This window comes from Melanotaenia boesemani, chromosome 8 (genome assembly GCF_017639745.1).
Source record: "Melanotaenia boesemani isolate fMelBoe1 chromosome 8, fMelBoe1.pri, whole genome shotgun sequence".
NCBI classification, from domain to species: Eukaryota; Metazoa; Chordata; class Actinopteri; order Atheriniformes; family Melanotaeniidae; genus Melanotaenia; species Melanotaenia boesemani.
In genome coordinates this window covers 8,872,460-8,886,447 of record NC_055689.1, presented here as the reverse complement: position 1 = coordinate 8,886,447, position 13,988 = coordinate 8,872,460, and the positions used below count along the sequence as shown (strand labels likewise).

General features: G+C 36.3%; 2 long non-coding RNA genes across 3 annotated transcripts; both read left to right on the top strand.

Moving 5' to 3' along the window:
- Positions 1–3,286: 3,286 nt before the first annotated feature.
- On the top strand, positions 3,287–4,873 carry LOC121644375. Of its 2 annotated transcripts, none has more exons than XR_006011262.1 (4): positions 3,287–3,323; positions 4,121–4,234; positions 4,393–4,480; positions 4,580–4,873. It is a non-coding gene; the product is annotated as an uncharacterized LOC121644375 (long non-coding RNA). The 2 variants fall into 2 exon arrangements; XR_006011261.1 differs by having other exon boundaries at positions 4,393–4,501.
- A 4,066-nt stretch (positions 4,874–8,939) lies between these two features.
- LOC121644376 lies at positions 8,940–9,745 on the top strand. Its single transcript, XR_006011263.1, has 4 exons — positions 8,940–9,024; positions 9,271–9,384; positions 9,494–9,595; positions 9,676–9,745. It is a non-coding gene; the product is annotated as an uncharacterized LOC121644376 (long non-coding RNA).
- The last annotated feature ends 4,243 nt before the right edge of the window (positions 9,746–13,988 follow it).

Here is a 13,988-nt window from a genome sequence, read left to right as displayed (position 1 = left end):
TTATCTGATCATAAATTGATATGTCTCAGGTTGAGAGGAACTAAAGAAACAGCAAATATTAGAGGCTACTGGAAATTAAATAATAATATATTAGATGATAAACATTTTAAAGAAAGTATTGAATTACTCGCTAAAGATATATTTGATAGAAAAGAAATGAATCCAATTCAAAGATGGGAATTCTTTAAATTTAAAACCAGAGAAATTGCAATTCGGCGCAGCAAAGAGATAAAGAAACAGAAAACAGAAAAAATGAATGCCTTAATGAGTCAGTTGCAGGTGCTAAGCTCCAGACATGATTTATCTAAAGAAGAACTGGTAACGTTAAAAAGTCTCAGTGATCAGCTTGATAGAATGTACATCGATTTAACTAAAGGTGCTTTCATCAGATCTCGTGCAAAATGGTTAGAAGAAGGAGAGAAGAACTCCAGTTACTTTTTTGCGCTTGAAAAAAGAAATAGAAAAAGAAACAATATTGCATCACTGAAAATAGATGGTATCATAAGTTCTGACCCTCAAAATATTTCTAACTATATTACATCATTCTATAGTAAACTATATACTTCTCAATTTAGTCAAATAAAGTGTGACACTTTTATGGAATACATAAGAAACTTTACTCCCTTGATTTCAGAAAATTTCAAACAGGAATGCGAAGCTAAACTTTCATGTTCTGAAATTACTAATGCTGTACACTTAATGAAACTGAAAAAATCACCAGGAAGTGATGGCCTTACTGTGGAGTTTTATCTTTATTTTTGGGACTTAATCAAAAAACATCTTTTATCAATGTACAATGAATGCATAGACAGACAAGAAATGACAACAACCATGAAGCATGGAATGATAACTTTGATTCCCAAGCCAGAAAAAGACCCCCTATTGATAGATAACTGGAGACCTGTGTCACTTCTAAATATAGACTATAAAATTTTAGCACATGCTTATGCTACAAGGCTGAAAAGAAATTTAGATGAAATAATTAGCGAAAATCAAACTGGCTTCATGGCCAAGCGCCATATTAGTTCTAATATTAGATTAATATTGGATCTAATGGATTATTCTAATTATATAAACTCCAAAGCATTAATGATTTTTCTCGACTTTTACAAGGCGTTTGATTCAATTGAACATGCCTTTATCATACGAACACTGCAAATCTTTGGTTTTGGTGACAAATTTATTAGTAATATTGCCATGTTTTATAAAGACATAAATAGCTCAGTTATTCTGTATCCCAAAATGTCCCAAAGATTCTCTGTCTCAAGAGGTGTGCGCCAAGGCTGCCCTGCTTCATGTTTCTTGTTTCTGGTTGTCGCTGAGCTTTTGTTTTTGAATATCTCATATAGTCCGAATATACAAGGCTTAGTAATTTTCAATAGAGAAGTCAGGATTTCACAGCTGGCCGATGACACGGTTTTATTTCTAAAGGATAAATCACAGATAGAACCTGCACTACTAGCAACTAGCCAATTTTCAGAAGCCTCAGGTCTGAAGCTCAATATAAATAAAAGTGAAATTTTGTGTTTATATGAGACTGATGAAAGACTTATGTTCAATATTCCTGTTAAACAAACTGTTAAATATCTAGGAATTCACATTACAAAAGACACGGAGCTTAGACAACAACTTAACTTTCTCCCAAAAGTTAAGAAGACCAAATTAATTCTTAATATGTGGCTGCAGAGGGACCTTTCTATTTTTGGAAGAGTCTTATTATCAAAAGCTGAGGGTGTATCAAGGTTTATTTATCCTGCTCTGTCACTTTTTTTTAATGATGTGCTCTGTAAAGAAATTAATTCCTTATTTGTTAAGTTTATTTGGAAAAATAGACATCACCATCTCAAGAAAAATATTTTGAGTTTAGAGAGGGCAGAAGGTGGTTTGGAAATTTTAGACTTTTTTCATCTAAACTCCATCTTCAAAGTTAAATGGCTTAAAAAATGTTTGGAACTGCCAGAGTCACTATGGAATTTTATTCCACACAATATATTTAAAAAAGTAGGAGGTTTAAAATTTCTATTGGGCTGCAACTTCACTGTTTCTAAATTACCACTAAAACTCTCCAAATTTCATCAACAGGCTTTACTTTCTTGGAAACTATGCTATGTTCATAATTTTTCTCCACACAAGGAACTGCTTTGGAACAATGGTCATATTACTATTAACAACAAAAGCATATATAATGAGAACTGGTTTGAAAATGATATAGTATTTGTGACATCTCTTTTTGATGATAATGGAAATCTTTACAGTTATGAAAACTTCTTGAAAGTTAAAGCCTTTCCAGTCAAGTACAGAGAGTTTGCTTCTATTATTAAAGCTGTCCCCACTGGTATGATTGAATTAATCAAAGGTCACCTAAATTATCAAAACATAAAGATTCAAAAACCCTCGTTAAAAATTGATGGGATTGACATAATGGATAAAAAATGTACAAACAAACATTTAAGGAAGGTATTTCAAAGACGTAGTAAGATTTTGCCCAGAGGAAAGTTTTTTTGGGACTCACTGTTGGTTGATATAAATTGGCGCAAGGCGTGGTTATGTCCTACTCAATTCTGTATTTCAAATAAGATTAGAGAGATTCATTTTAAAATTTTACATAATATTTACCCATGCAACACACTTATTTCTAGGTTTGCTGAGGTTGATGAAAAGTGCACTTTTTGTAGTGATGAGCCAGAGACCATTTTACATCTGTTTTGCATTTGCTCAACATCATCTGTTATTTGGAGGGATATGGAAAAATTTATCTACAGTAAGACTAAACAACATATAACAATTAGACCCATAGACATTATCTCAAAATTCAGTCATAGTGACAAAGCAATTAGCTTCATACTAAACCTTATGATTTTAATAGGCAAATTTCATATTCACAAATGTAAATTTTCCAGATCCCTCCCAAACTTTAATGTTTTCATGAATGAGTTTAAAATTTACATTGATACCTTGAAATTGATGTCAAACAAAAAAAGTGAACGCACGCTTTCTTATCTACAGACAGCTTCAATTACCCCCGAGTAACAAGTGCCTAGTATTTATGTTTTTTTTTTTTTTTTTTTTTTTTTTTTTTTAAATTTAGTTCAGTCTTATTTTGTCTTTTGTATCCAATGGTATTATTTTAATGTAAAAGGTCTTCATAATTTTATCTTTGTATTTTTTTGTCAACCAGGGCCTATTTCAATGTTCTGATTGTCTGTCATACTTTAAACTTGAATAAAATAAAAAAAAAAAAAAAAAAAAGTAACGCATTCCGAGGACACAAGATAACGGTGCCCTCGTTTGACGTAATTTCATTGCTGAACTTCGTGATACAGGTAAGACTAGCAGAATTGTGTTGAACAATTGTCAATAAAAGCTATATATATATAAAAAAAAAAAAAGGTAAGACTAGCATGTTTGTGCATTTAGCTTTATTTGTCTATGTTATTATTATTACTATTGTTGTTGTTGTTATTGAAGAGGTTGCATTTCGGACGTCCACAAGTTAGTTAATTGTAAGGTTTTAACTACAACTTTGCCAGGATCATTTGTGAATGCTGGCCTAAGGCATGCAACTTTAACAGGCGCTTTGCTAGCTTACAAGTATGAAGCTAAAAAAATAAAAATGAAAAAAATCAATAATCTAACTGGGAAATATGTCTGCACAATAAATAATACCTCAACCAGACACGAGTGTCACCTGTTTGCACTTTGAATAGTGACCACTAGTGTAAACAGATACCTGAAAGCACATTTTAGTAATTCTTTCAAGTGCTAACAAAAAAATTTAGAAAAGGGTTAAAATATTACTTACAGTATGATTAAATGTTTTTTTCCCTTACACCATCAAAATTCATTTGATGTATCAATACTCCTTAAATTCAGCTTTAATATTTTGTACCCATCACCCCTCAATGAAAACTGACCAAAAATAGATAAATAAAATAAATTCTGCAAGCTTTGTGCACCATTGGCAAGATTTACCAGTCAAAACAGAAATGTTCCTTTTATTGCTAATTTCAAATTGTACCTAGATGAAGTACACAACTTTCTTTATGGTTGAAAGATAAAAGTAAAAGACACAGTTTCAAAACTAATTTAAGGTCACCTGTTTTTTCTTTTTTATTTCTAGCACTTTAATTTCAATTTATAATTACTCAAGACTCATTGTCTTGAGATGGCTGAGTCCTTTAAACAGTGGTTGGAGGCAGGGAAAGACCTGGCAGACGAGTTGTCATCAAAAGTAGTAAGTTTTCATTTATTCTATTATTTTTTATGTAAATCATTCTCTTGTTTCATTTAACTGAACTTCTGTGCAGACCTGAAAAAAAGTATGTACCAAGCAAAGGTAAATTAATGATCTTTGTTTTGTTTTTTTTGTTTCTGTTGTTGTTGTTTTTTTAGCCCCCAACGAAAAAAAAGCGCAAGACAGCAGGGGGCTCAAATGTTACCTGGAGGAAGCGGGAACAGGATGGGACGATTATACCGCAACGTATGAGAAAAACTCAATCTGGTAAGACATATCTGATATAGTCTTATGATGTCCAGTCACAGTTATTTCTCATAATCCAGAACATTAATCTGTTTACAGTTAAATCTGGCCACACTAGTCAGTTTTCAGAAGCTGAGGTGTCACAGACTGATGATGATCCTTCAGAGCACCCAAATCTTGGTATGCATATTAAACTCTGATAGTTTAAATAAGCTTGTATCTTTAGAATTACCATTAAACTATGAATATCAATCTTGCTGCCTACTATTATGATGCATACTCAGTGACAAAGCCATCTAAGAGATAATTTTTCTTTGTTAAAATACATTGCTGTCTCTGTATTTTACATTATCATATTTCTTTAAATATTTTTCTTTAGAGCAACATCTTCAGGAACTCAAGGATCTCGTGAACTCTGTCATTGTCCCTGCATCAGTCCAAGTGGAGGAGACACCTGCCATGTCTACATGGACTAAAAGACAGTCCGCTGTTGAAAAAAAGTTCCGAACTGCAGTGCCAGAGCTGTTGGATAGCAAATTTGCCGCTGAGACAGCAATAGAGCATTGCTGTCATTTATGCAAAACAGCTGGGGCAGTGATCCGGTGCCTGGGCTGCGTTGCTTCAGGAACTCAGTATCTCTGTCCAGCATGCGATTCAGCAGTCCACCAGAAACATGTTGTCACTTTCTGTGACTGTTTTTAACCCATAAGAAGATTAAGTTTTAGGTCAAGCCTAACAGTGAATTATTATTATGATGATATATTATGTTAGCAGAATCTAATTATAGCGCAGTGTTCAACGTGATGAAAAAACACAGGACTCCGTCACGCACATGAGTTAGAGTGGGAGCCCGCACCTGTGGGCACACCCTGTTTTATTGATTGTTGCACGTGTGGAGGATTCCCTCATTAGCCGTGTCAGAAATCAAATACAGGGGTATCATTCATGATGTCAAAACAAACAAAATGAGAACATATTTCTTAACATTTCTTAACATATTATAATGAAGATCTTATTTAATTCTGATACTGACTGACCGAAAGTGTAATTTTTTTCAGGTCCATACAGCCTCTGCCTGCTGTGTGCTGTCCCCTTTGTTCCTCCAAATGGACCCCAGGGATGAGTGATTTCCTTGGCCTCAAATATTGGCCTGCAACCCCAAGCTTCCAGTTGCTGTTCAAATTTGATGTGTTCACATCATTTCAGCAGATGAAGTTAGACAGCCCAGCTTTATCACAGCAAGCGTTTATCAGAATGCTTGAACATCGAGCCCTTAGTACAGGACGGGTAGGTGCTCTGTCATTCAAATGTTTTTAATTCCAAACTTCCACGTCTTAAACTGACCAAAATGCTACTATTCTTGTTTCCAGAAAGGCAGCATCTGCAGTAGTGATGCGCGGGCCGCCTCCTAACCCGCGGGTCCCGCGGGTTACCCGCGGTTCGGGTTGGGGCGGGTCAAAGAATTTTCGCTTCACTGCGGGGCGGGTTGGTGTGGTTTACTATTCTGAAATATCTAGTTCTATCTATTAATTTTATTTTTTGTCAAACTGAAAATAAAGACCTTAATCAGTGTCTACATTTTGTAACTATAATATGTAAGACAAAATATTTATCAGTTATTTAAACACAGGTCACGTTTTGTAACGTAATGTCCACGTAGGCACGTAGTAGGCTACGCAGACTACGTGCAGAAAGCGCCAAGCAGACAAGCAACAAAAGATGGAAGAAGAAGTGTTGAATAGCATTCGTTCGGGAGTTTACGTCCTTGAAAAGAAGAAAGAGGGTCAAATGGCTAAATCACAGGTTTGGGACAGGTTCAACGAGGTAATCAGTGCAGACAACAGCAGCAGCATTGGCTATGTGCTTTATAACACTTAAACGCTTTAAAACACTTTATTTATTTGCCTATTTATGTTTATAGGCTTAACGTTCATTTGAAAATACATTTTGTGTTGCCAGTTTCCAGTGCCAATTTAGGAGACCATATGCACCTTTCTCAGACTAAATAAAAGCATTCGTCAATATCATAACATGTGTTTTAATGGGGCGGGTCGGGTCGGGTTAAAAAAATAGAAGCGGAGGTGCGGGGCGGTTTGGTGCGGTCCAATTTTTTAAAAAGAGCGGGACCCGCGGGTCGGAAAAAAACCCGACCCGCGCATCACTAATCTGCAGTGACACATTCCACAGAGTCTTTCGAGAATTTATCTTCTGCAATTACAAAAAAGAAGATCTGTGCCTGGTGGAGCCATTCAAGTGTCCAGCTTGTACTCCAGATATGCTGCTATATCTGTGGATGGCAATAGAAAACATTATTGTTTCAGAAAGTCCAAAGGGTCAGTCCAATAGTTTTTTTTTATTTTTAATAATTGATATATTAGCTATACTGAAACTTACCATGAACAAACAACTGTAATTGTTCTGGGAATCTCAAAAATGTGTCGTCAATTTGAAAATGTTGAATGAAGATGATCCTAAACAGTTTGTAGTTACATATGATTAGCAGTAACTGCAGTTAGGATTCATGAGTTATGAGTTAACATAATATTTTAAATGAATGACAGCAACATTTTCATATTGTTAGTACCTTAAGTAATCTTTATATTTTTAATAGGATTGGCCTGTTTAGGAACAGCTCGTTCCATGGCCAGTAATTTAAAGATATTGTATATATTTGAACTTTTAGCCTTTATAACAATATAACTTAACACACATGTTGGAGAGATAGTACAAAGTTTTGAGTGATGGTTAGTTTGATTATGTTGTCAAAAAAATCCTTTTAACAGGACAGATGAACCATCACTTTTCGATGGACAGGATGCAGAAGTGTCTGCCTTTGTTGATCAGATAAGAAGTCAGATGAAAACTGTAAGGATCTATTCAGTTTATTCTAAAAAAATTTATTTGTGTCAGGGATGTATGTAACACATTATATCTTCTTTCAGAGGACTGGTCATGATGTCTGCGGGCCGGCAACATTTACTGCAGGACGGGAAACGTCACAGAAGTCCCGGGCCAAGGTGGATGAGGAGGGCTTGGAAATAGCTGTGTGCAGACATGGCGTCCTGCTGCAAGGCTTGAACCACTACTGTGGTGAAATTTATGCCTACCCACTCTTCCTACAGAAGGAGCTGGCTGACATTACAAATGCAAAATTCTTTTGTATGGACATCGCTTGCAAGTAATCATAACCATGATGAAATGCAAAATTAAAAGAACTAGCTCAAAACTAAAGACCATATTGGGATGGTAAACAGAAGTAGTCATTAATGAGACATTAATGGGCATCCATACATGATTACTTAGAATTCATTGGTTGGACCACACCCATATTGTCTGATCAGAATTAGTTCAGATTGACGAGGTGAAAACCAAATCATCCCACTCCTCATCCTTCAACGCTTACATTCATGTTTCAGATGTTGTAGCTGTAGGTGAGATGGCTAAAGTGTTAATACTTGCACATCAAGCATATATTGTCATTTATTTCACTACATTTTTTTCCTTTGATTGGTTACAGTGGTCATACTGGTGACATCCCTGGTCCTAGTATATCTTACAACAATACTAATACCTGTTACTTTCTCATTACAGGTATTGACCATATTTGCAGAAGATGTCTGAAAAGTTCCCTGAGCTTCAACCTCTTACAGAGATGAAGCCTTTTCTCTCTGTAATGCATGCTAAGGTTTTCACACTGGCAAATGTGAGGTACAGACGCAAGTTAAATGTTTGGTTCACACTGTCTTTCAAACACATTGCTACCTTCTCTTACACATGACACATAGCACCATATTCATTTTTTTAGGCACATTTCTTCATTGGGACGTAAACTGTAGTCCATGTTAGTAAAATCATTTAGTTCATTACATGCAGTCCTACTAAGACCTTGTCTAGGGATACACTTGCTTTAAACCACACAGTTGTGTGTGCATGTAATCAGCATCCACATAGTTGTGTAAGAAATGTTATCTAATGTGGTTAAAAGCAAGTTTATACATGCCGCTTGGCATTCTGAAAGATGGACTTCCAATATGACATTGATCTAAATACAGTCCAAACATGAGTTTAAAGAAGTCCTTGAGCAGACTTTGAAATATTAGCTGTGTCTACATATAAGAAAATAAATACAGAAACACATACTTCTGATAAACTACAGTGACGTGGGTCAGGAGCATGATTGTAAAGCTAAGAAACATATTTGTTTTGGAACAGGTGACGTGGGGGGACAGAAACCAGGAAGGTGCAGGAAATACAATTGGTGAGGAGGTGGAACAGGTTAATAGTTTTCTCTCCAGGGCAGCTTTGACCACAAAGTACATGACCAAATCAGGTAGGTTGAAAAATGTATGCTTTTAATACATCATCAGATTACAAAATAGATTCTAATATATTTGTATATAATCCATATAATTACATATATATATATATATAATTTATTTTAAATTATGTTATTATGTTATGACATGTTAACCATCCTTGCCATGGGATGGAACCATCGGAAGGTGGAGCTTCTCCACAAGGCACTGGCAAAGAGGTTTATCAAGGTAAGTAGTCTGCAGTTTGTGAATATGTTATAATTTAATGTTTATATTGTGCAATTTTCAATACTGGGATTTGACAAATGTTGCTTACATTACATGCTACATTGTTCTGCCAATGCTGATCTAGTATCTTAAAACTAGAGGAAATGGTTGCATGCAAAGAACATATTTCACTAAAGTGTAAACTGTTAGAATGAGTCTTAGAAATTAATTGGCAATAATATGTGTTTTTTTAAACATTCCAAATAGATTACAAAGCGAGCAGAAATTGAAGTAGCGAATCTTCACTCAAGCAAGACCTGAACATCTCTCTGGAGGACACACAACAGTGGGTGGAGGATGTCAAACACTGGGCAACCACTGGTAAGCAGAAGGTCCCTTGTGAATTAATTTGAAAATATCCTTTCATACGTTTGGCTTCATTTTTCAGCCTGCCTTTTTTATTCCTGGATTTCTCTATTTTCTCTATAAGAGAGACATGATGCTAATAGCAGACAGGAAGACCTCCAGAGAGAGATTAATGAGATCATTTATTCCCTCCGAAGAAGGAAGCATGATCTCTGTCGACAGAATGGTATTTACTATTGTGTTGGTCAGCAACTCAAGGTGTTGTTTACGGTTTATGCTAAGATTTTTTTCTTTTTATCTTAACAGACAGTAACCAAGCAAGGCTGCGCAAACGGAGGAATCTGTGTAATCTCAAGAAGAAACTAAAGGAGAGGATCCTACACTACAACACTGTTTGTGCATCAGGTCAAACAATTGACACAGAAGCAGCATGCAGTCTCTCTGATGATGTCATTCTGCCCTGGGATGTGCAAGGAGATGGTAAGTTGAGTGTTTTTACAACAGTCAGTTGTGGCTGCGTATACATCATTTCCATCATGACTGGGCGATTTTGATGCCATTAATTTATTTTCTACTTACTTTTATGTGTCATTTTATTTATTTCATATTATTTGCAAAGCTATCTTGTTGATGTCAACTAAAATAAGATTTTCACCTTGTGGTTCACTGTCTCCACACCCTGTCTTTCACTATGAGAGAAATTAAAAGCATAGTTCTCAGTAAAAAAAAAAAAAAAAAAAAAAAAGGCGCCGCCAATACAAATGGTCATAAACTAATATCTTTTGGGATCACCTTAAGCTTTGATTCCAGCAGCATTCTCTGTGTAATTGTCTCGATAACTTTCTGCATTGCAAGATTCATTTTCATCCAGAGTTGCATTAATTTTTCACCAAGACCGTGTATTGATGATAAGAGGGTCCAACCACTGGACAAAGCCTCCTCCAGCACATCACAAAGGTTCCCAATATAAGGTTCATGTCTGAGCTCTTTGGTGGCCGATCCATGTGTGAAAAATCTTGTGTTCCTTGGACCATTCTTTCACAATCTGAGCCCCATGAATCCTGACATTTTCATCCTGGAATATGGCCGTGCCATCATTAAGATGTAATAACCTGCTCAGTCAGTATATTCAGGTAGTCAGCTGACTTGTTTCAGCTGAAAGACAAGTGCCCATGCAGTAATTCTTCAATAGGAGGCTCCTACCTATTTGCTTAGTTAAATCCAGGCAGCGAATCTTTTCTTTGGCCAGATAAAACCAGCAACTCTAATGCTGTAGCATATTTAATGTTTGTTTTTATTTCTGTTCTCTTTATTTAGTTGCTAGCTTCCGTTTGAAGAGGCGACTGTTTGACCAGGTCATGCTCGTCAGACGTGTGGAAGAGGAAGAATGAATCATTGTGAAGGAGATGACTCAGCATTATCAGTATCTAAGAAGAGTATTCGACAAACTGGACAACCACCTTCACAAAACTGAAGAGGACATCAAGAACCACAGTAAATAATTGTCCAGTTATATAAACAATCATTTATCAGTCCAGTGGTGATATTTTCACAAAAATGTATGGCTCAGGGTGAAAGTTTCAACTTCATTTTTGTCTTTTTTTTACTTAAACTTTTTTTATGTTTTACTTTAGCTTCATCTACAGGTATGACAGAAGAAGGACACGGGGGACTGCGCTGCTGTCTTCTGCAGAAGCGACACCTTCTTCTGGAGAAACTGAGCTCTGCTGCTAGCACCTATGCTTGTTTTGATGTGGACTCATCTTTATTCGTGTTGGAGGAAGACAAAGATGATGATGAAGATAAAGGCAACAGGATGACAGCAGTTCAGATCTTTCGGAGGAAGACGTATAGACTGGCTGTGTGCATGTGCTTAATGTGTTACACAGTCACACATTGCAAGCAACCATGAAGCAAAATTTAAACTCTGGTGGAAGAATATTTAGACCACTTTTTATTAAAATACTTACGTGTTCCAACTTTACTGTAATAAAATGTGTAAATAGTTACGTGTTCCTTGTTAAATGTTTTGGATTAATGTCATGCTACAGTAACATGTATGTGAAATATTTGGTACTACAACAGTGTCGTCATAAAGTATTTTGTTATATGATTATTAATTCTGTTTTTCTCATCACATATTAAGTGCTGTATGTGAGGACATGCGTTCAAATTTGGCCTGTCTATGGAGCCTGCTTATAAATGAAGTCACTTAATAAAAGCTACATCTGCCGTTTGACTGTTTTCTTTACACATAGTTGCCTATATGAGATTAATAATACCCTTATAAAGAAAGACATATTGTTAGATGGCTATTGTGACATAAAAGGACACACTTTTTGCTGTGTTGTCTGTGATTAGGTACTAAAGGATAACAAAAGTGACTTCCGATGCAGTCGGTCAGGTGTCTGTAGGTTTTTCGTTTTGTCTTTTCCAATTGGCTGCTTTCTATTTCAGTTGTAGACTTTGGGCAAAAGCTGTTATTTATGAAAACTGTGAATACTGTGGTTAGAAAATCTTAATTACACCTACATATTTACTTTTACACACCACATCCTCATCTAGTTCATAAGTAATTGACAGTTTGGCTGTACAATATGTTTGAAATATGTAGTATGATCCTATAATCTACAATTATAAAGCCAGACAAACTACCAGCCTTTACCAGCCTCTATCAACATATATTATCTAGTAGTAGTGTAATCACCAGTTCAGCTTTATTATTTATTTTATTAATGTAATATATGTTTTTGTAACCCTATTTTTTAGCTTCTGGAAATCTAAAGAATTACAATAATGACACTGATTTGTTCTCAGATGCATGGCACTGCTACAGGGAACTGTGGTTTTTAAATGTTTTGCTTATGTTATAGGGGTCTATTTTCAATAGACTCCCTTGCGGTGCTGGGGGATTTCAATGCTCACGTTGGCAAAATGTATATGTAAGACCTGGAGGGGTGTGATTGGGAGGAACGGCCCCCCTGATTTGAATCCGAGTGGTGTTTTGTTATTGGACTTCTGTGCTCATCAGGGATTGTCCATAATGCACACTATGTTCAGGCATGAGAGTGTCCACATATGCACTTGGCTCCAGGACACTCTAGGTGATCTGTGATCGGGGAAGGGCTCAGAGTAGAGTCACTGCTCCTCCACATTGAGAGGAACCAGATGAGGTGGCTCGGGCATCTGGTCAGGATGCCTACTGGTGAGGTGCTCCAGGCATGTCCCACCTGGAGGAGACCCTGGAGAAGGCCCAAGACACGCTGGAGGGGCAACATCTCCCGGCTGGCCTGTGGGACTGCCTTGGGATCCCCCCAGATGACATGGCAAATGTGGACTGGGAGAGGGAGGTTTAGGCTTTCACACTTAGGCAGCTTCCCTCAGACCCGACCCGGATAAGTGGTAGAAAATAGATTGATGGATAGAAGCGTTTTGCATCCAATTAAAAGATGGAAATGCTGAATTATATACAATACAAACATGCTCTTTACAACCCCTGTAGGTTAGTGTGTTTCTAAATTTCAAGTCAAAATCCTGTAAAAGTATATATAAAAGTGCTTTATGGGATATAATTGCACATTGAAAAAAAAAGAAATCCCTTTTTTAATTTAGAGATTAGGTATGCTCTGCAACATTATAGTGGATATATACATAAACATGATTTTTAAAAAATGTAATTTGGTATGGAACGCAGCCAACTGACGGCAGAGAGTCCATCACAGTATTGGAACGTACCATACACCTAGCAGCGTCCATAGCAACCACGGCAACAACGATCTTGCGAGACCTGAGAATGAAAGACTGGTTGAAATGGCTAAAAGACAGTTTTTCTTTCAGGTATCTCATTAAAGGTCCATTTGGTATGATTTTCTTTGTTGTTGCACTCATATATTATATAGTCACGATTTAAATGTCTTAAATTTACGTTGTTCGACAAGAAATTGCGCCATAATCCCGAGAATTTGAAACTTGACACCTTTCGAACTGGATCGGGAGTCTCAGTCCAGCTTATCAGTGGCGTGAATATATGACAACGACCTACCTGCTAGGAGGCATAGTATTGCCTTATGGTCCCTTACGAATGGGCTGATGACCACTGATAATGCCCATTTAATGGAGTGATAACGACCAAATCGGATCTTTTTACATGGTTACCGCCATCAATATTAAAAACAACATGAGGGTAATACATACTAACCAAAGCAGTGACAAACTGCACCAAAACAGTTGCACAGAACAGAAATTAACCATTTAGTATGGATATATGTCTGCTTGTAACATGACAGTCCCCATGGTAAATACGATGACCTGGAGTAACTATAGCCACATAGCCAATATGGCTGTTACAAAAAAAACACATTAATGGGTCATCTGTTAAAGTAATTGTATGTGATGGACACCAGGAGTTTTGTGGTAAATAAACCTGAGGCTCAGGGAAGTGAAGAGCAGAAAAACCAAAAAGCTTATTCATCTACTATTGTGATTTTTGTGGCACCTCATTCCTGGCAACTTACTAATCATTTGGCTCCTTAACATGAAATAACTTGCATTTACTGTAATACCTTTTAATTATACAGTAATTCAATTTTACATCTTATATACCAGTTTTAACATAATAA